Consider the following 22474-nt stretch of genomic DNA (forward strand, 5'->3'; position numbering starts at 1 on the left):
GGTGCAAGATCTTATGAATTAAACAGAAAACATTTCAACTTCCTGTTACGTTGTAGTTGCTATATTGGAATCAGATCACTGGGGTGTTTTCTGTTAGTCTCCCTATGTGGCTTTCCACACTTGTGTGAATCACAAATGCCTTTGTGCAAATGTTGCATCTATCTGTTCAACAATTCTCTCTTTTCTGCTAGACCTCTGCTTCATTTGTGCTTTTTGCATTCACCTGTCCTTTCACACTCTGCTCTCCTCCTGCATATTCTGCACTCACGTTGCTTCATCCATTGATTCACTAACCCCCAGTGGCCTTCCTTGCTCTCTCTCAGCTGCACTTATTTATCTGAAAAAGTTCCACGTTATAACATCACAAACCAGTGGCTGTAAATGCAGACTCGTTCTAACAAGCCTTTTCAAAGCAGTGTTTTCTGGTCAGCAATGTTATTCAAAATCAACTAAATAAATCCTCACAGTAGAGTTCCTGTTGGGTGTCGTTTCGGACCAGCTACAGGAGGGGAAAATACTCAGTTCTGCAGATCTGACTGTAAAGCATGGACGATAGATTGAAATACATCTGCAGCTCTCCCGCTAGCTCAGCAAGTTGCGGCAGTGAATGGCTGAGAGTGCATGAACAGGTGGTTCTTAGCTTCCATCTCCACACTGCATTGAGTCACCAAACATCAGCCTGGGTGTTTGGAGAGAAGCTGTTACATCTTGCTATCAAATAAACCTGTTGGATTTTAACCTGGTGTTGTGAGACTTCTTACCGTGTTCACCCCAGTCCAACGCCGGCATCTCCACATCATGACATCTCAGTGATTGACAGAGGAGAATGATTGGCCCATCCCCTGATCAATATCACTGACTTCTGGTGGTTTTGTGAGGATGTGGAGATGCCGGCGTTGGACTGGGGTAAACACAGTAAGAAGTCTCACAACACCAGGTTAAAGTCCAACAGGTTTATTTGGTAGCAAAAGCCACTAGCTTTCGGAGTGCTGCTCCTTCATCAGGTAAGTGGGAGTTATGTTCACAAACAGGGCATATAAAGACACAAACTCAATTTACAGAATAATGATTGGAATGCGAGTCTTTACAGGTAATCAAGTCTTAAAGGTTCAGACAATGTGAGTGGAGAGAGGGTTAAAGAGATGTGTATTGTCTCCAGACAGGACAGTTAGTGAGATTTTGAAAGCCCAGGCAAGTCATGGGTGTTACAGATAGTGAGGCCGTCCTCATGTATGCGGAACTTGGCTATTAGTCTCTGCTCAGCGACTCTGCGCTGTCATGTGTCGTGAAGGCCGCCTTGGAGAACGCTTACCCGAAGATCAGAGGCCGAATGCCCGTGACCGCTGAAGTGCTCCCCAACAGGAAGAGAGCAGTTTTGCCTGGTGATTGTCGAGCGGCGTTCATTCATCCATTGTTGTAGCGTCTGCATGGTTTCTCCAATGTACCATGCCTCGGTCCAGTACCAGTACCATGTACCAGTCTCCAGATGCAATTTTATAACTCATCCGCTTCATCCTGGACCACAATGTCTTCACCTTCAACAACCAGTTCTTCATCCAGACACATGGAACAGCCATGGGGACCAAATTTGCACCTCAATATGCCAACATCTTCATGCACAGGTTCGAACAACACCTCTTCACCGCACAGGACCTTCAACCGATGCTATACACTAGATACGTCGATGACATTTTCTTCCTTTGGACTCATGGTGAACAATCACTGAGACAACTATATGATGACATCAACAAGTTCCATTCCACCATCAGACTCACCATGGACTACTCTCCGGAATCGGTTGCATTCTTGGACACACGCATCTCCATCAAGGACGGTCACCTCAGAACTTCACTGTACCGCAAGCCCACGGATAACCTCATGATGCTCCACTTCTCCAGCTTCCACCCTAAACACGTTAAAGAAGCCATCCCCTACGGACAAGCCCTCCGTATACACAGGATCTGCTCGGATGAGGAGGATCGCAACAGACACCTCCAGACGCTGAAAGATGCCCTCATAAGAACAGGATATGGCGCTCGACTCATCGATCGACAGTTCTGACGCGCCACAGCGAAAAACCGCACCAACCTCCTCAGAAGACAAACACGGGACACAGTGGACAGAGTACCCTTCGTCGTCCAGTACTTCCCCGGAGCGGAGAAGTTACGACATCTTCTCCGGAGCCTTCAACATGTCATTGATGAAGACGAACATCTCGCCAAGGCCATCCCCACACCCCCACTTCTTGCCTTCAAACAACCACACAACCTCAAACAGACCATTGACCGCAGTAAACTACCCAGCCTTCAGGAGAACAGTGACCACGACACCACACAACCCTGCCACAGCAACCTCTGCAAGACGTGCTGGATCATCGACATGGATGCCATCATCTCACGTGAGAACACCATCTACCAGGTACACGGTACCTACTCTTGCAACTTGGCCAACGTTGTCTACCTGATACGCTGCAGGAAAGGATGTCCCGAGGCATGGTACATTGGGGAAACCATGCAGATGCTACAACAACGGATGAATGAACACCGCTCGACAATCACCAGGCAAGAGTGTTCTCTTCCTGTTGGGGAACACTTCAGTGGTCACGGGTATTCGGCCTCTGATCTTCGGGTAAGTGTTCTCCAAGGCGGCCTTTACGACACACGACAACACAGAGTCGCTGAGCAGAAACTGATAGCCAAGTTCCGCGTACAAGTGGACAGCCTCAACCGGGATCTTGGGTTCATGTCACACCATCTGTAATCCCCATGACTGGCCTGGACTTGCAAAATCTCACTAACTGTCCTGGCTGGAGACAATACACATCTCTTTAACCTGTGCTTAACCCTCTCTCCACTCACATTGTCTGCACCTTTAAGACTTGATTACCTGTAAAGACTCACATTCCAACGTTATTTTGTAAATTGAGTTTGTGTCTTTGTGCCCTGTTTGTGAACATAACTCCCACCCACCTGACGAAGGGACAGCCTGTTCCGAAAACTAGTGGCTTTTGCTACCAAATAAACCTGTTGGACTTTAACCTGGTGTTGTGAAACCTCTTACTGGGTTTTGTGAGGATCAGATTCAGGCTCAGCTGCACAAAACAAGTTGCCATCACTCGCCATTGGAGGGAGCTGAGGGTTAATGAGCACAAGCCACTGAAGGTTAATGAACAGGTTGAGAGAGGATTAATAAAGCGATTGAGATCCTTGGCTGTATAGATGGAGCATCGACATAGAAACCTGCAAAAAACACTCGTTCAACCTCAACCATGATCATAATGAATGGCAGAGCAGTCTCGAAGTGCTGAATGGTCTCCTCTTGCTCCTAGTTTCTATGTTTCGATAGCGTATTATATCTTGCCAGTTCTGTGCATCAAGGATGTGGATACATTAGAGAGAGTGCAAAAAACATTCACAGGAATGGTTCCAGGGAAGAGGGATTTCAGTTCTGTGGATAGATTGGTGAGGCTGGGATTGTTCTCCTTGGAGAAAGAGAAAGTTGAGAGGAGATTTGATGGAGATGTTCAAAATCATCAGTGGGCTGGAGAGAGTCGATAGAGAGCAATTGTTCCTACTGGTGGAAGGGTCGAGAAGGAGAGGACTCAGATTGAAAGTCATTAGTAAAGGAAACGATGTGACACGAGGAGAAACTTTTTCACACAGAGAGTGGTTAGGATCTGGAATGCACTGTCTGAGAGTGTGGTGGAGACAGATTCACACAGAGAGTGGTTAGGATCTGGAATGCACTGTCTGAGAGTGTGGTGGAGACAGATTCACACAGCGAGTGGTTAGGATCTGGAATGCACTGTCTGAGAGTGTGGTGGAGACAGATTCACACAGCGAGTGGTTAGGATCTGGAATGCACTGTCTGAGAGTGTGGTGGAGACAGATTCACACAGTGAGTGGTTAGGATCTGGAATGTACTGTCTGAGAGTGTGGTGGAGACAGATTCACACAGTGAGTGGTTAGGATCTGGAATGCACTGTCTGAGAGTGTGGTGGAGACAGATTCACACAGTGAGTGGTTAGGATCTGGAATGCACTGTCTGAGAGTGTGGTGGAGACAGAGTCAATCAAGGCATTCGAAAAAGAATTGGATAATTATCTGAAAATAAATATTGTTAAAGTTACAGGGAAAGTGCAGGGGAGTGGCACCCAGCGAATTGCTCTTTCGGAGTGCCAGGATGGACATGAGGGGCTGAATGGTCTCCTTCTGTGATGTAGCCATTCTGTGATTCTATGAAAAGTCAAGCAGCAATATCGTCACAGGCTCCAATCATCAGACAGATGATGGCGAGCGGTCCATATCTACCAGACCCCCTGCACCAAACATGTAGCATAGGGTGGGTACAGACAGCAACAGCCAACTGCAACCTCTGGTCCATCTCAACCAGGTGCAGTCATGATATTAATGGAGATGATTCTTGGTTTGGAACACACAGACATCCTCCTGACACTATTGCTTAAAGATTTTGTTCAATAACAAGAAAGGCAAAGCTCCTATATCATCATCACGAAGCCCGTGGATTAGGAATTTGAAATGAGATACCAAGCACTTCTGCTGAAATTTCTGGCCTCAGCAATGATTGGACAGTTCGCATATCAACAATTTTAGCATTGAATAATTGTGCTGGGGTCACGTGAGTGTTTCTACAAATATTGGACATCGCTTTCTATTGCTTAACATTTGAGCAGTTCCATGTTGTAAAAGTGGAAGCAAAGCAATTTGTTCTTTCAGTTTCCAGAGTTTAAAGAACTGGAAACAATTCAACAAGGAATAGTATTCACTGCCTGATAACAAAGGGTGTCATTGACTGGCTGAAATGGGAAAATATCTAGAATTAAACCCAGAAACAAACCCCTTAACAGCGAACCTCAATTAATTTGTTAATATTTCTTAGGTAAAAAGTTCATTTGCAGGATCTTGCTAGAAATCTGAAATGAAAACCAAAATTTGCTGGAAAAACTCAGCAAGTCTGGCAGTGTCTGTAAAGCAGTGGTTCCCAAAGGGTGCGGCGCGCCACACCAGAGCGGCGAGAGAGGATGGCAAATGTGGCGGGAAGATTCAAGGACAATCAAAGAAACATTTAATAATGGATAGATGTTTTTATGTAGCTGCATTGTTTTATACTTTCTGGATGTCCCATGATCATATTATAAAGTAGTTGTGTTCTATGTTATGAATCAAGCACTGCTAGGAGTTGTTTTTTTTTGTTTTTGAATGTATTTCTTATGAATAAAAAATTCGGTGTGGCGCGAGCAAAATTTTATTCTGAAAGTGCGACCCAGTGAAAAAAGTTTGGGAACCACTGCTGTAAAGAGAAAGAAACAGAACTTTTCAAAAATGTTGTTCCATTCTTAAAGTTACAAAGCCGATGTGCAGAGTGGACAAGGCAAGCCCTTAACCCATTTCCTTGCTTGCTATAAAAACCACTTCAAATTCAGACTAAATTGAATTCATGGTCCCCACAAGAGAGACAAACAAGATCCGAGCTGACAAGAAAGGTTATTGCACCCCATTCTAGGCTTGATCTGATGCTTGATCTCAGCCCAAGAAGCAGTGAAACAGAGCTGATGTTTCAAGTCCGTATGATTCTACTTCAAAGTTGAGAAAGTTTAAAATGTGTTGGATTCTCTCCAGTGGAAGAAGCAGGTGAAGCAAGATAGAAGGTCAGACATGGGTGAGAGCTCAGAAGAGATTTGACAAAGGTGTCAGGGACATAGACAAAGAGGGTGTTAAAGGCTAAGGAAGGTGCTATTCGTGATCCGTAGGTCAGATAGCAGAACGTGTTAATAGCAGAACAAGGGTCCACACTCGCTGAAAATAAAACATGGCAACAAGATACAGAATGACTCTTGTCGAGGGAAGGGTTTTGGGGAAAACACATTTGACTGAACATTATTGTAATTTCCTGAATGTCAGAGAGACTCTTTGTACCCATGTTTAACTATAAATCAATACAGTTATATGTAAATATTTATAATGTCGTGAAAAGGTCCACATTTCATTCTGACGCAAAGTGGCCTTTTTATCCCTCACTGCATCGGCCAATGATGCAACATGGTTTTCAGTTCTTCATTTCCTCCCAATTTCCTCCTTTTTAAGTTTCTGCGTATTTTAGGTCATTTCTAAATTTTGTTTTGCAACCCACTTGCCTTTTCCCTCCATTTCTCACTTCACTTTTTTTTATTTTAAGCATTTTCATTTGATCTTTTTGAAATGTTTATTATTCCCACAATGGGCTTTCTCCATGTTCCTTTCTCTGTGTCAATTTTGACATCTCTTCCCGACGAGATTTCCCTTGCTTTGTGATGTACTCTGAGAGTTTGCTACAATTGTTCTAGTCGTATATTCTGTTCTGGACGATGGATTTATAATCGATGTTACACACTGGCCTTCCTTCTCACTCTCTCATTACAACCCAGTTACAGCAGAGAGGGAGTAAAAAAATCTGACATTGAGTTTGATCAAAGCCTAGCTGAACACTTGCCTGTTTTTTTCAGATTGTTCTGGTGCTCTTACTTAAACAAGTTCATTAATTTCACCTCAATTACATTTCCTGACAGCCTGTACTAGCTGATAATCCCCCAGTGTAATCAGGTTCTTCCTAAATATACCCTTCACAAATCTGGTCATTTCCCTTCTCATCCTAATATCCTATGCTTCTGCAAATATTGTTCCAAATTTACTTTCTCTAAAATGTGAAATATCTCAACAATGCTCCACACAAGCGCCAGGCAATGACAAACTGCAAAAAGAGATTATCTAACAATCGTCCCTTGGCATTACCATCATTGAAGCCCTCTCTATCCTGGGGGGTTACCATTAACCAGAAACTGTATAAATACTGTGGCTACAAGATCAGGTCAGAGGCTGGGAATCCTGCGATGAGTAACTCACCTCCTGATCCCCCAAAGCCAATCCACCATCTACAAGGCACAAGTCAGAAGCGTGATGGAATACTCCCCATTTGCCTGGATGAATGCAGCTCCAACAACATTTAAAAAGCTAGACACCATCCAGAATTAAATGGCCTGTTTGATTGGCACCCCATTCACCACTTAAACAATACCTCCTCCACCACTGGCATGGGCTTGTGAACCATCTGTAAGAAATACTGCAGCAACTTACCAAAACTGCTGTAGCAGCACCTTCCAACACAACCACCACCATCTGGAAGGAGAAGGGCAGCAAATATCCGGGAACCCACCACCTGCAACTTCCCCTTGTTACACAGCTTTAATTTAAACACCTTCCAAACATTCCAGTGTAATGAGACAAACAAGGACAGCAATTCAATAATTCCTTTATTCAATACTTCAAGTTCCAAGTCAAAAGTAAGCAGTTGCAACTCATTAACTCTTTACGGAATTTTAACTTTAACTATTTAACTGAAAATAGATACTACCGAGTTTAGGAAAACCTTGGCCAAGAAATATCCTCGGTGTAGAATCTATCTTCTTCTTCTCTGAAGCATCCTTCAGGGTACAGGTCTTCTTGTGATGGTTGCTCTCTTCGAGTTATCGCCGGCAAACAAAGGCTCACATGTCTCTTTATCCACAATTCTCCACCTGCTTTCAGAAGATTCTCTGTCATCCAGCCAACTGTGTAACTAGAAACCGATCACATGGCTCGAACATCTAGTGAAATTACTTGCAAACAACGCCATTACACTTAGTTCAAACTGCATACTCCATAGATAGCAGCCATATAAGTCAAAGAAGCAATGTCTGGGTCAATGTAAACAACTTCCTTTATCTGGCCAACACAAGGAAGCTTCAGATCACACCTCCCAGATCAGAGCCTTACCCAGAGAAACTTTGCGACCTGCATCTGCTTTTAATTTATAAATAGACCAAAACTCCCAGCATGCTTAACTCTCAGCCAGAAAAGCCATTTTGAAACCACTATTGCCATTATTGTTGTTAAATTATTGTTGTAGCCGTTCTTTCTCCATCTACACACTCTAAGTCACTCACCATTCCGACTTGGAAATATATCGTTGTTCCTTCATGGTCGCTGGGTCAAAATTTTGGAACTCCCTCCCTAACAGCACTGTGGGTGTGCCTACACTGCATGGACTTCAGCAGTTCAAGACGGCATCTCATCAGCAGTTTCTCAAGAGCAATTAGGGATGGGCAATAAGTACTGGTCCAGCCCGCGACACCTACATCCCACTGAACAACATGGAAAAACCAAGTACCCCCTGACGCAGTTTATCTGCTCAAAAAGAAATGTGGAAATATCAGACTGGTAACTTTTATTCTGTCTGTCAAGAGATCACAGCAACAGAGTCCGGGCTCAGTCACCCCGCACTTTCAGCAGCTTACACTGAGGGTAATTTTAGAAAACGAGTGAAGGTGTTACAGTTACTAGTGGAGGAAAAAGCGAGTCAGCATTCTGAAACAAAATGACTTCCTGGTGTTGTACAATCCTGTGTGTTTTAACCTCTGGAGCAAATAAGACACAAATTTGACTTTAAATACTTAAACACAATTTCCTTTATAGAGTCATAGAGGTTTACAGCATGGAAACAGGCCCTTCGGCCCAACTTGTCCATGCCGCCCTTTTTTTTAAAACCCCTAAACTAATCCCAATTGTCCGCATTTGGCCCATATCCCTCAATACCCATCGTCTAAATGCTTTTTAAAATATAAAATTGTGCCCTCCTCTACTACTACCTCTGGCAGCTTGTTCCAGACACTCACCACCCTCTGTGTGAAAACATTGCCCCTCTGGACACATTTGTATCTCTCCCCTCTCACCTTAAACCTATGCCCTCTAGTTTTAAACTCCCCTACCTTTAGGAAAAGACATGTACCCCTAGATCTCTTATTCTGCAGCTACTTAAACAACAGTAAATACTTGCAATGCATAAACCCCTCATTATTTTATAGACCTCTATAAGGTCACCCCTCAGCCTCCTACGCGCCAGAGAAAAAAGTCCCAGTCTATTCAGCCTCTCCTTATAACTCAATCCATCAAGTCTCGGTAGCATCCCAGTAAATCTTTTCTGCACTCTTTCTAGTTTAATAATATCCTTTCTATAATAGGGTGACCAGAATTGCACACAGTATTCCAAGTGTGGCCTTACCAATGTCTTGTACAACTTCAACAAGACATCCCAACTCCTGTATTCAATGTTCTGACCGATGAAACCAAGCATGCCGAATGCCTTCTTCACCACTCTGTCCACCTGTGACTCCACTTTCAAGGAGCTATGAACATGTACCCCTAGATCCCTTATTCTGTAGCTACTTAAACAACAGTAAATACTTGCAATGCATAAAGCAAATACTCACTATCTGTTACTTTACTTAACTTAAGGTTGATTTCCACTTGCAATAGAATCTGGCCAGGACTTTGCCACATGAAATCAGTTCTTTGTCCTCTTCTTCCAGATGTTGTCTCTCTTTGTGAGCCTGGTTCCCAGGTTCTTCACACTGCCTTTCTGAACACGTTCTTTGTGTTAGAAGAGCTAAACTCCAAAAGTTCCTTGGTGATCAGCCAATGAATTGATGAGAAACCCCAATTGCATCGTTCGATTAGGAAAATCGAATAGAGCCAGAGTAGTGGCATTGATCACTCCAGACCCCATCATATCAGCCCCTTAAGTGCATGTTCTTTACATTCCAATGCCCAGTTAAGGAACACTGTCTCCAAAAGTCTGTAAAGAACTTCTCCCTGCCAAGGACAAGCTGTTACATCTGACACCTTGTGGCCTCTGACAAGTTCCAGGTCACTGGCCACAGGAAATCCCAGCACAGTGAAAAAACAACTTGAACCAAAACTCCGGTTTGCTTGATGGGAGATCTTTAGCAGATTGAAAGTTAAATCTCTGCAGCCCATTCAGCCACACTGGCCAGGATCCCATTGCCCAGGTTTCAAGAAACTGCCTGGGGAGGTCTTTCTTTTTAAATTTTATTCATTTCTCAAAGCCAATGTGCAGAGTGGATGGGGCAATCCCCAAATCCATCTTCTCGCTTCTCCAAAAACCAAATTCACACTGAATCCAATTCACGGTCCCCACAAGAGAGACAACCAAGATCCAAGCTGACAGGAATGGACATTACACCTGATCTTAGGTTTGATTCCCTGCTCGATCTTAGCCAAAGGTGTCGGCCAAGGACCAGAAGTGAATGGTTCATCTTGGGCTCTGATTCTGCCCATTACTCAATGATGAGCAGGGTGGCCACTTCCTGGTCATTATAACTGCCCCCTGCCCCTTGCCCCCTGTCCCCTGCCACCTGGCCCCTGCCCTCTGGCCCCTGGCCCTTGATGCTGTCCCTGCCCCCTGCCCCTGGCCCTTGATGCTATCTCTGCCCCCTACCCCCTGCCCCTTGCCTCCTGCCTCTTGCCCCTTGCCCCTATCCCTGCCACCAGGCCCCTGCCCCCTGTCCCCTGCCTCCTGTCCCCTGCCTCCTGCCCCCTGACCCTTGCCCCCTGCCCCCACCATCTGCCCCAACTATGACACCTGCCTCCTGCCACCTGTCCCTTGCCCTTTGCCCCCAGCCTCCTGCCACCTCCTCCTTTAATCACATCAGCACTCAGCTAAAGGTTAAAGTTATATTTAACCCAAAACATGGCAAACCAAATTGTTTTGATTGTTTTTTGGGCTGAGATCGAGCGGAGGATGGAGTGCAATGCCTGTTCCTGTCAGCTTGGATCTTGTTTGTTTCTCTTGTGGAGACTGAGTTGGATTCAGTGTGAATTTGAATTTGGTTTTTGGAGAAGCGAGGAGATGGATTAGGGATTTGCCCCGTCCACTCTGCACATTGGCTTTGTAACTCTGAGTTTAATATCCGATATGCCCCTTATCCGGGGAAAGATATGAAAGTGATTTTTATGACAGGGAAACAGGCAGATGACAAGGATTGAAGATTTCTCATTGTCCCTGTCAGTGTCCATGGACTGATAACCAACAATACTGGGGAAATTACCATTGTGTTAGCTTACTGACAGTAACAATACTACACCGAAACATCTGGGAGCCCAGATACCATCAATCTCTCTTCAAATGAAAGCTCTTCAGTTGCTGCAGGTTTTTTTAAAGACTATATTAGGACGGAAAATCCCAGGCTGCGACTGAGCATGCGTCGAGCAGCTCCGTCTGTGACTGACAATGGGGGGTTTCCACTTTCTACAAAAGAAAAAAATATCAATGGAGGTAAGAGAGAGAGAGAATGTGTGTGAGAGAGAGAGAGGGAGAGTGTGAGAGAGTGAGAGATAGAGAGAGAATGTGAAAGAGAGAGGGAGAGAATGTGAGAGAGATAGAGAGAGGGAGAGTGTTAGAGAGAGAAAGAGAGAATGTGAGAGAGAGAAAGAGAGAGGGAGAGTGTGAGAGAGAGAGGGAGAGAATGTGTGAGAGAGAGAGAATGAGAGAAAGGAGAGAAAGTGAGAGAGAGATAGAGAGAGAATGTGAGAGGGAGAATGTGAGAGAGAGAGAGATAGAGAGAGGGAGAGTGTGAGAGAAAGAGAGAATGTGAGAGAGAGATAGAGAGAGAGAATGTGAGAGAGAGAGAGAGAATGTGAGAGAGAGAGAGCAAGAATGTGTGAGAGAGACAGAGAGAAAGAGAATGTGAGAGAGAGAGATAGAGAGAGGGAGAGTGTGAGAGAAAGAGAGAATGTGAGAGAGAGATAGAGAGGGAGAATGTGAGAGAAAGAGAGAGAATGTGAGAGAGAGAGAGCAAGAATGTGTGAGAGAGACAGAGAGAAAGAGAATGTGAGAGAGAGAGATAGAGAGAGGGAGAGTGTGAGAGAAAGAGAGAATGTGAGAGAGAGATAGAGAGGGAGAATGTGAGAGAGAGAGAGCAAGAATGTGTGAGAGAGACAGAGAGAAAGAGAATGTGAGAGAGAGAGAGTGTGAGAGAGGAGGAGAGAGAATGTAAGAGAGAATATGAGAGATAGATAGAGAGAGAGAATGTGAGAGAGGGGGTGAGAGAATGTGTGAGAGAGAGGGGGAGAGAGAATGTGAGAGAAGAGGAGAGAGAATGTGTGAGGGAGAGAATGTGTGAGAGAGAGAATGTGAAAGAGAGAGAACGTGAAAGAGAGAGAGAGGGGGAGAATGTGAGAGAGAGCAAATGTGAGAGAGAGAGAATATGAGAGTTTAAGTTTATTTATTAGTGTCACAAGTAGGCTTACATTAACACTAAGAAGTCTCACAACGCCAGGTTAAAGTCCAACAGGTTTATTTGGAATCACAAGCTTTCGGAGCACTGCTCCTTCATCAGGTGAGTCACCTGATGAAGGAGTAATGCTCCGAAAGCTCGTCAAAAGCTGAGTCCAAAATTGAACCTGGGTCCCTGGCGCTGTGAGACATCAATGCTAACCACTGTTCCATCATGCCACAGAGACGGAGAGAGAATGTGACCGAGGGAGAAAGAGATAGAAAATGGGAGAAAGAATGTGTGAGAGAAGTAGATGAAGTGAGAGATCTTGGCACAAATCACTAAAGGTATCAGTACAGGTAGATAAGGTTGTAAAGAAGGCAAGTGGAATGCCTTTGGCAGAGATATAGAATACAAAAGTAGGGCTGGAGAATTGTAGCTACGAGGAGAGATTGGAGAGGGTGGGGTTGTTTTCCTTGGAACAGAGAAGGCTGAGGGGGTGACATGATTGAGGTACAGAATTGTGAGAGGAATGGAGAGAGTAGACAGAGGAACCTGTTCCCCGAGGCAGAGAGTTCAGAAACCAAGGGTCATAGATTCAAGGTAAGTGACAGAAGGATTAGAGGGGACATGAGGAAAAATGCTTTCAGGCAGAGGGTGGTGGGTGTCTGGAATTCGCTGCCTGAGTTGGCGGTGGAGGCAGAGACCCTAAACTCATTTAAAAAGTCCTTGGATCTGCATCTTAAGTGCTGTAAGCTACAGGGCTATGGGCCGGGTGCAGGACGGTGGGATTAGAAAGGGCACCTGGGTGTCTTTGGGTTATGATGTGGAGATGCCGGCGTTGGACTGGGGTAAACACAGTAAGAAGTCTCACAACACCAGGTTAAAGTCCAACAGGTTTATTTGGTAGCACAAGCCACCTGCTTTCAGAGCGCTGCCCCTTCATCAGGTGAGTGGGAGTTCTGTTCACAAACAGGGCATATAAAGACACAAACTCAATTTACAAAATAATGGTTGGAATGTGAGTCTTTACAGGTAATCACCTGCTGGACTTTAACCTGGTGTTGTGAGACTTCTTACTGTGTCTTTGGGTCAGCATGGATAAGATGGGCCGAATGGCCCCTTCTCACTGTATCATGTCTATGGTTCTAGAAAGGAACAGGAGGAGAAGGGGATACAGGGGACAAAGAAACATAACCAAAGAGAGATTTGGGGCATTTTATAGCATTAATATTTGGATGTTTTATAGTTGAATGTATTGATCTCTGCATTATGGCTGTGATTGTTAGATTCCTGGGGTTTTCCCAAAGATTTGTTGGAGGTTTGACCACTCTGCTTCCCTGTATGAAGACATTGAGCTTTTCCCATCGAGATTTAGTGCTAATCTCAGTCGGTTGGTGGAACTGGCTCCCAGTTTGAGCTGTGACTCCACAGAGAGACTGATGCACCATTGATTCACGCAAAGACTAGATGTTGCAAAACAACAGGTTTTTATTAACAAGAACAGAAGCACTCCCAAACCGATGGCTAACCCGAACTGAGGCAAAAAGGGCAGAGAGCAGCCACCTTTATGCCCCGAGGAGGGCAGAGCCCCGGATTGAGGCAGCAGGGGCGTGTCCAGGCATATCCCATATACAGACAGTATTACAGTGGTTCACCACATTCACCCCCTGTTTAAAAAAGAGTTCGGCGGGGGCAAGGTGGTGGAACGACAGTCACAAGTTATTGATTCAAGTTACAAGTTCAGTCTCTCCGGGGGCTTGATCTGCGCTGCGACCGCCGCAATGTCAGCCGTGGGGCCGGTTCAGGAGGCCGTGGTGATGGGTCAGACGCCAGTCCATAACCGATGAAGCCGTCCGTAGTCCCTTCAGACTGCCGGGTGTGTGGAGGCTGCTCCTGGGGCTCAGGCGTGCCGAACACGGGGGCTAAATGAGCGCGCTGCGACTCTGGTGCATCATGGATGACGTTGGGAGCTGGGGGTGAGGGGCCGTGGGACGTAATACCTGCGGGGGCCAGATCGCGAATGGCGACCATGTCCTCCCGCCCGTCGTGATACGCCACATAGGCGTATTGGGGGTTGGCGTGGAGGAGCCGGACCGTTTCAACCAGGGGGTCCGACTTATGGGTCCGCACGTGCTTCCAGAGCAGGACAGGGCCTGGGGACGTCAGCCACGACGGTAGTGAGGTCCCCGAGGAGGACTTCCTGGGGAAAACAAACATTCGTTCATGAGGGGTGGCATTGGTAGCCGTGCACAGTAGTGACCTAATTGAGTGTAGCGCATCAGGGAGGACCTCTTGCCAGCAGGAGACTGGAAGACCCTTAGACTGGAGAGCTAATAAAACGGCCTTCCAGACTGTCGCATTCTCCCTCTCCACCTGTCCGTTCCCCCTGGGGTTGTAGCTGGTGGTCCTACTCGAGGCTATGCCTTTGGAGAGCAGGTACTGGCGCAGCTCGTCACTAATAAAAGAGGAACCCCGGTCGCTATGAATACAGCTGGGGAAACCAAACAGGGTGAAGAGGCTGTGCAGGGCCCTGACGACCGTGGCCGAGGCCATATCCAGGCAGGGAATAGTGAAGGGGAACCGCGAATACTCATCGATGATGTTGAGGAAGTATATATTGTGGTCAGAGGAGGGGAGAGAGCCTTTGAAGTCAACGCTCAGGCGTTCGAAAGGGCGGGTGGCTTTGATGAGGTGCGCTCTGTCTGGCCGATAGAAGTGCGGCTTGCACCCCGCGCAGACTTGGCAGTGTCTGGTTACAGACCTGACTTCCTCGATGGAATAGGGCAGGTTCCGGGCCTTGATGAAATGGAAAAACCTGGTAACCCCCGGGTGGCAGAGGTAATCGTGGAGGGTCTGTAACCGGTCTAGGTTCGCGCTGGCACAGGTCCCCCGGGACAGGGCGTCTGGGGGCTCATTGAGCTTCCCAGGCCGGTATAAAATGTTGTAATTGTAGGTGGAGAGCTCGATCCTCCACCTCAAAATCTTATTGTTCTTGATTTTGCCCCGCTGCGCGTTACTGAACATAAAGGCGACGGACCGTTGGTCCGTGAGCAGGGTGAACCGTTTGCCAGCTAAGTAGTGGCGCCAATGCCGCACCGCCTCCACGATGGCTTGTGCCTCTTTTTCGACAGAGGAGTGTCGAATTTCCGGGCCCTGGAGGGTGCGTGAGAAGAAGGCCACGGGTCTGCCCGCCTGGTTAAGGGTGGCGGCTAGGGCAAAATCAGACGCATCGCTCTCCACCTGGAATGGGGTGGATTTGTCTACGGCATGCATCGTGGCCTTCGCGGTATCCACTTTGATGCAGTCAAAGGCCAGCCGGGCTTCCGCCGCTAGGGGAAAAGATGTGGACTTGATGAGTGGACTGGCTTTGTCCGCATAACTGGGCGTAGTATGAGAAGAAGCCTAGGCACCTCCTCAGCGCTTTGAGGGTGGTGGGGAGGGGAAGTTCCAGGAGGGGACGCATGCAGTCGGGGTCGGGGCCGATGACCCCATTCTCCACAACACAACCAAGGATGGCGAGGCGGCGTGTGCGGAATACACACTTCTCCTTATTGTAGGTCAGGTTGAGGAGTACCGCAGTGTGGAGGAATTTTTGGAGATTGGCGTTGTGGTCCTGCTGATCGTGGCCGCAGATGGTGACGTTATCCAGGTACGGGAAGGTGGCCCGCAACCCGTTCTGGTCCACCATTCAGTCCATCTCACGCTGGAAAACCGAGACCTCATTGATGACGCCGAAGGGGACCCGAAGGAAGTGGTAGAGACGGCCATCCGCCTCGAAGGCGGTGTATTGGCGGTCTTCCGGCCGGATAGGAGCTGTGGTATGCAGACTTCAAATCAATGGTGGAGAACACCCGATATTGTGCAATCTGATTGACCGTGTCAAATATGCGGGGAAGGGGATACGCATCCAGCTGCGTGTAGCGGTTGATGGTCTGACTGTAGTCAATGACCATGTGAAGTTTCTCCCCAGTCTTGACAACCACCACTTGGGCCCTCCAGGGGCTGGTACTGGCCTCCCTCAGGAGGCGTCGCACCTCGGGCTTGATAAACGCTCTATCTCCAGTGCTGTACCGTCTGCTTTTGGTGGCAATGGGCTTGCAGTCAGGGGTGAGGTGCTCAAAGAGCGAGGGAGGGGCGACTTTGAGGGTCGAGAGACCACAGGTGGTACGCGGTGGCTGGTCTGTTAGCCATGGATTTTGGACGGAGATTGGGAGATAGTGACGCTCCCAAGGTGGCACATGAAATCTAGCCCCAGTAGTACAGCAGTGCAGAGCTGTGGCAGCACGAGGAGCCTGCACTTGTCGTACACTGTACCCCGTACAGTCAGATTTGCTACACAGTACCCGAGGACATTCACTGACCGGGACGTCGAAGCCATCGAGATTGATTGCTGCATTGGCAGTACTGGCAGTGCGTAGCGACTCACCGTGTTCGGGTGGATGAAACTCTCCGTACTCCCGCTGTCAAATAAGCAGTTAGTCGTGTGGCCGTTTACCTTGATGTCCATCATCGACCAGGCGAGCTGGTGAGGCCTGGACTGGTCCAACGCGACCGAGGCCACTGTCGGATTAGGCGATGCGGTGGACGGTTCCCAAAATGGCGGCCCCCGTGACTCGGCTGACGTTACCCAAGATAGCGGCTCCCGTGGGTCGCGCGTGGCTGATGGCGTCCAAGATGGCGGCCTCCATGGGTCGCACGCGGCCGCTGGCATCCAAAATGGCAGCACCCGCGGATCGCACCCGGTCGATGGCGTCGAAGGCAGTCCCTCCCGCGGATCGCACACGGCGCTGCTGGGCCTGGGGGCCAATTTTGCCCTGCAAACTTTCAGTTAATGACCCTTCTTACCGCAGCCAGAGCAGATCGCGTCTTTCGGTGGGCAGCGGCATCGTGGGTGCTTCTCCAGGCCGCAGAAGTAGCACCTCGGGCCTCCGGAGACTGCCGCAGTCGTCAGTTTGGCTTCGGGACGGGGCGTGCCATAGGTTTGCGGCCCTCCCGGGTACAGAGATGGCTGCGGTCGCGGTGTCCACGGTGTGCCCTCGTGGTCGGGGGTGTAGGCCTCGGGGTTCCGGAAAGCCACCTCCAGCGAGCCAGCAAGTTCCACAGTTTTCTTCAGGTCCAGCCCACCTTGTTCCAGCAGGCGCTGCCGGATATCGGTCGACCTGATGCCTGCAACAAAGGCATCTCGGATCAGGTCGTCGGCATTTTGGGCGGCTGAAACGGCCTTGCAGTTGCAGGCTCTGCCGAGTGCACGCAGTTCGCGCAGGAATTGCTCAGTCGATTCCCCGGGCTGCTGTCTGCGAGTGGCCAGCAGGTGTCTGGCGTAGACCTCGTTCGGCTGCCGGTTGTACTGGCTCTTGAGGAGATCGATTGCCTCCTGGTAAGTTTCCGCATCTCGGATCAGCGCGAAGACGTGAGCGCTGACACGGGCGTGGAGCACATGTAGTTTGTCGATGTCTGTTACAACGACGGAGGAGGAGGAGGCGATGAAGGTCTCAAAGCAGCGCAGCCAGTGATCAAAAGAGTTAGAGGCACCGACTGCCTGCGGATCCAAATCCAATTTGTCAGGTTTCAGGAGTTGCTCCATTTCAAAAATTTTGTTAATAAAATTGATGCACCTTTGATTCACGCAAAGACTGGAGGTTGCGAAACAACAGGCTTTTATTAACAAGAACAGAAGCACTCCCAAACCGATGGCTAACCCGAACTGAGGCAAAAGGAGCGGAGAGCAGCCACCTTTATACCCCGAGGAGGGCGGAGCCCCGGATTGAGGCAGCAGGGGCGTGTCCAGGCATATCCCATATACAGACAGTGTTACAGTGGTTCACACAGTAAGAAGTTTAACAACACCAGGTTAAAGTCCAACAGGTTTATTTGGTAGCAAAAGTGTGGCTTTTGCTACCAAATAAACCTGTTGGACTTTAACCTGGTGTTGTTAAACTTAGTAAGAAGTTTAACAACACCAGGTTAAAGTCCAACAGGTTTATTTGGTAGCAAAAGCCACACAAGCTTTCGAGGCTCTGAGCCCCTTCTTCAGGTGAGTGCCACTCACCTGAAGAAGGGGCTCAGAGCCTCGAAAGCTTGTGTGGCTTTTGCTACCAAATAAACCTGTTGGACTTTAACCTGGTGTTGTTAAACTTCTTACTGTGTTTACCCCAGTCCAACGCCGGCATCTCCACATCGTTGTTAAACTTCTTACTGTGTTTACCCCAGTCCAACGCCGGCATCTCCACATCATGACAGTGGTTCACCACAGAGACATAGCTGGAGTGTAACATTGGGAGTTAAGATCGGCCGGGGAGTTGGCATTGTGGAGGGCTGGGATCAGAGTGGGTTGTGGATTAAGGAGCAGACAGTAATTCATTCCAGCAATGTCACCTCCAATTTCACTTGCTGCTGCGTTTGAAAGGCCGGTGCCCCTATTTGCAGGAAGAGTGAACAGAATAGAGGCAGGTCAAACACTAGCGGAGAGTGTCTGCTAAACATTAAGCTGCTTCTTTCTCATGGGGCTGAAAGATTGTGCAGATCAGTTTCCTGTTCACCTCCTGTTTCTGTGTGAGTTGGAGTGGAACATGATTCCACACCGCGTTCTGATAGGTTTCTACCTGAAGCTGCGATTCTTCATTATCACTGGTTTCTCTCTTCACCGAGATTTCATTTCACGGTGAATCGGGAAATCCTGTAGTAGCCTTTTATTACCCAGAAACAGTTAAGTGTTTGAAAATGTATTTCGGTTTTTATTTAATTCACAGTTTAGGTGAGGCATTCCTCGAAGGATGGTTTATATTTTAAAATTCTCCAAGTTAGGGACTTCACCAGTGCTGGCGCTATGGAATAATTCTCCAAATTAGTGCCTCCCTGCTTCTAACTCTGCCAGTAAGAAGTCTCACAACACCAGGTTAAAGTCCAACAGGTCCAAACCTGTTGGACTTTAACCTGGTGTTGTGAGACTTCTTGGTGTGTTTACCCCAGTCCAACGCCGGCATCTCCACATCATGACTAACTCTGCCAGTCAGCAACTTACTGGGTTCACTCACTGACCTTGAGTAAGGGTTCTGGGATTCAGATTGCTGTCTGACTCTGGGATGGAATTGTTCACTGGGGGGAAGCATTGTGTGAAGGCGGTTTAAAATTGGCAGGATACATTGGTAACTCCAGCACAGGACAATGTGGTCTGCTTCAGAGGGAGCTCTTTAAATGATTGGTTTGTGATGTGGGATATCTGGTTAAACCCGATCACAAGCCGTTTACTTTTGTTAAAATATACAGGAAGCAGCAAGAGTTGGTGATTTACATGTTTTGCCACCGGGGCTGTTTAGTTTATGATTCCATTGTCCCTTCAGCCTGCAAATGGAGACCAATTTATAAAAGATTGAGGTGATTGTTCAGCTTTTCACAATGCACCATACAGGCACCTTTAGCGCAGTCCAGTACATCAGTCCGTCACAAGCCCCGGATTTACGCTAACAGAGAGATGATTAATGTTCGCGGTTAATGTACAAAACATTCCTTTGGGGACATTCAAGCGGCGATCTGTCTCCCGTCAGAGACAGAGAGCGTTCGATTCTCTCTGTCACTCCATTACAGTGAGGGTGTGACAGCACTCTGCACTCTGCGGGTGTGTATTTCCATGCGCTATATCAGTGGCTGTGTTTGTTAAATGGAGAGGATTGCAGGATTGAGAATGGACTTTGCCTTTCGAATGTTTTGAAGGACCGATGCGGTTCGGGTTAAACGTGGTCCTGCCAGTTGCAGAGTGCCTTACCGCTGGGTGTCCTGTGTTTATGATGTGGAGATGCCGGCGTTGGACTGGAGTAAACACGGTAAGAGTTTTAACAACACCAGGTTAAAGTCCAACAGGTTTATTTGGTAGCAAATACCATTAGCTTTCGGAGCGCCGCTCCTTCAACCTGGTGTTGTTAAAACTGTTAGTGTCCTGTGTTTAGTCATTGTGAAAACTGGTTTTGATTTCCTGGTTGAATGAGGAAGAATTGACAACTATTACAGAGAATCCAGCAGGCCTGATGTCATTATGGGCTGCTTCTGTGAAACACCAATTTATGGAACAGAATCTCTGTCTGACCTGTTCGAGTTTAAAGACAAGGGTAATCCAAAGGAGAAAAGTTAGCGAGAAATACCCTAGCTGTTTGAAATGAAGTTTCCTTTTCGCTATGATGCTAGTTTGCAAGCGAGACTTTTAAGTGGCAAGTAAACTCACATCAGAACTTTTAAAGTTATAAATGCAACCTACAATTGTTATGGATATAATAATTATTTATTAAAGTGAAAAAAATATTTATGGGTATTTCATTCTCCGTCGACACTAAAAACAAATCTTGCAGCAAGCGATTATTAACCACCACATGTTTCCAGATTTGTGTTGAATATTATAGTTAGACAATCATTAATTAATACTACACTTACATCTTTGTGGGGAGTTTTGCTCGGGCTGTTGGGGGTAGTTTAAACTAATTTGGCAAGTGGATGAGTCACAGTGTGGAGGTGCAGTGGTGGGGGTGCGGGGGGGGGGGGGGGGTGGTGGTGCGGTGATGGATAACCAAATAGAGAAGAAAAACTAAGTCAGTCTGGAAGGCAGTACAAAGATAGACATGTTAATGCACAAGGAATATGGCAGGGCTGGGATGGCATTGATTTTATCGCAAGGAATCTTACGGGTACGGCCGATAAATTGAGGGTGGGCATCGATTAACAGATGGGAGTATGATATTATTGCTGTCATAGCGACATGGTTGAGGGAGGGGCAGGACTGGTAGTTCAATATTCCAGGATATAGAATCTTCAGGTGAGACATGGGGATGCAAAAGAGTAGCATTGCGATGTTGATCAAGGAATCAATTACTGCAGTGAGGAGGGATGATATCTTAGCTGGCCCCTCAATTGAGGCCATATGGGTGGAAGTTAAAAACAAAAAGGATGCAGTCACGTTGCTGAGGGTGCAGTAAAGGCCGCCAAAGAGTCAGGGAGAGATAGAAGAGCAGATATGTAGACAAATCTCAAGAGAACTGTAAAAATAATGGGATAATAGTAGGGGATTTCCACTTCCCCAATATTAATAGGAATGGGCAGAGGGTGAAAGGCTTAGAGGGGGCAGAATTCTTAAAGTGCATCCAGGAGAGCTTTGAACCAGCACATAGAAAGTCCTACAAGACATGGGGTGGTACTTGACTTAGTTTTAGAGCTCAAAGCCGGGCAGGTGGTAGAACTATCAGTTGGGGAGCATTTTGATGATAGTGACCACAACTCAGTAACATTTAAGGTAGTTATGGAAAAGGACAAAGGTGGACTGGGAATGAAGATTCTGAACTGGGGGAAGACCTATTTTAATTGGATGAGACAAATGCCCAAAGTGGACAGGGAGCAGCTTCTTGTAGGAAAATCCACATCAGAACAGTGGGAGTCATTTAGAAAGAAAATAGAGAGAGTACAATGCTAACATGTTCCCATTAAGATAAAGGGTGGGAGCAACAAGTCCAGAGAGCCCTGGATGTCAAGGGATATGCAGGATTGGATAAGTAAAAAAAGGGAGGATTATGGCAGATACAGGGGGCTGAAAACAGTAGATGCCCTAGCGGAGCATAGAAAGGGGGTACTTAGGAAAGAACTTAAGGGAGCAAAGAGGGTGAAATGCGAAAACACTGGTGGCTAAAATAAAGATAAATCCCAGGCTGCTTTATAAGTATATTAAGGGCAAGTGGGTAACCAGTGAGAGAGTAGGACCCATTAGGGACCACATTGGCAACTCCTACCTGGAGCTGAAAGATGTAAGTGAGGTTTTAGGTGAGTATTTTGCATCTGTGTTCACTGTGAAGAAGAATAGTGTAAGTATTGGGGGGTGTGGGGTATGGATTGTGATATAATTGAACAGATCAACTTCGGGAAGGAGGTGTTTGCAGTTTTAGCAAGCTTAAAAGTGGATAAATCTCCAGGCCCAGATGAGATGTATCCCAGGCTGCTGTGTGAGGCAAGCGGGAGATTGCAAAGGCTCTGACGCTAATTTTCAAATCCCCTCTGGCCATAGGGGACATGATGTGGAGATGCCGGCGTTGGACTCGGTTGGACAGGGGACATGCCTGAAGACTGGAGGACAGCTAATGTGGGGGCATTATTCAAGAAGGGAAGTAGGGAAAAACCAAATAATTACAGGCCAATGAGTCGAACATCAGTGGCAGGGAAATTATTGAAAAAACTTCTGAGGGACAGAATTAATCTCCACTTGGAGAACAAGGATTAATCGAGGATAGTCAGCATGGCTTTGTCGGGCAGATTGAATTTTTCAAGGAGGTAACTGGGTGGGTAGATGGGGACTGTGCAGTTGATGTCATCTACATGGACTTCGGTAAAACTTTT

This window comes from Mustelus asterias, chromosome 21 (genome assembly GCF_964213995.1).
Source record: "Mustelus asterias chromosome 21, sMusAst1.hap1.1, whole genome shotgun sequence".
Lineage (NCBI taxonomy): Eukaryota > Metazoa > Chordata > Chondrichthyes > Carcharhiniformes > Triakidae > Mustelus > Mustelus asterias.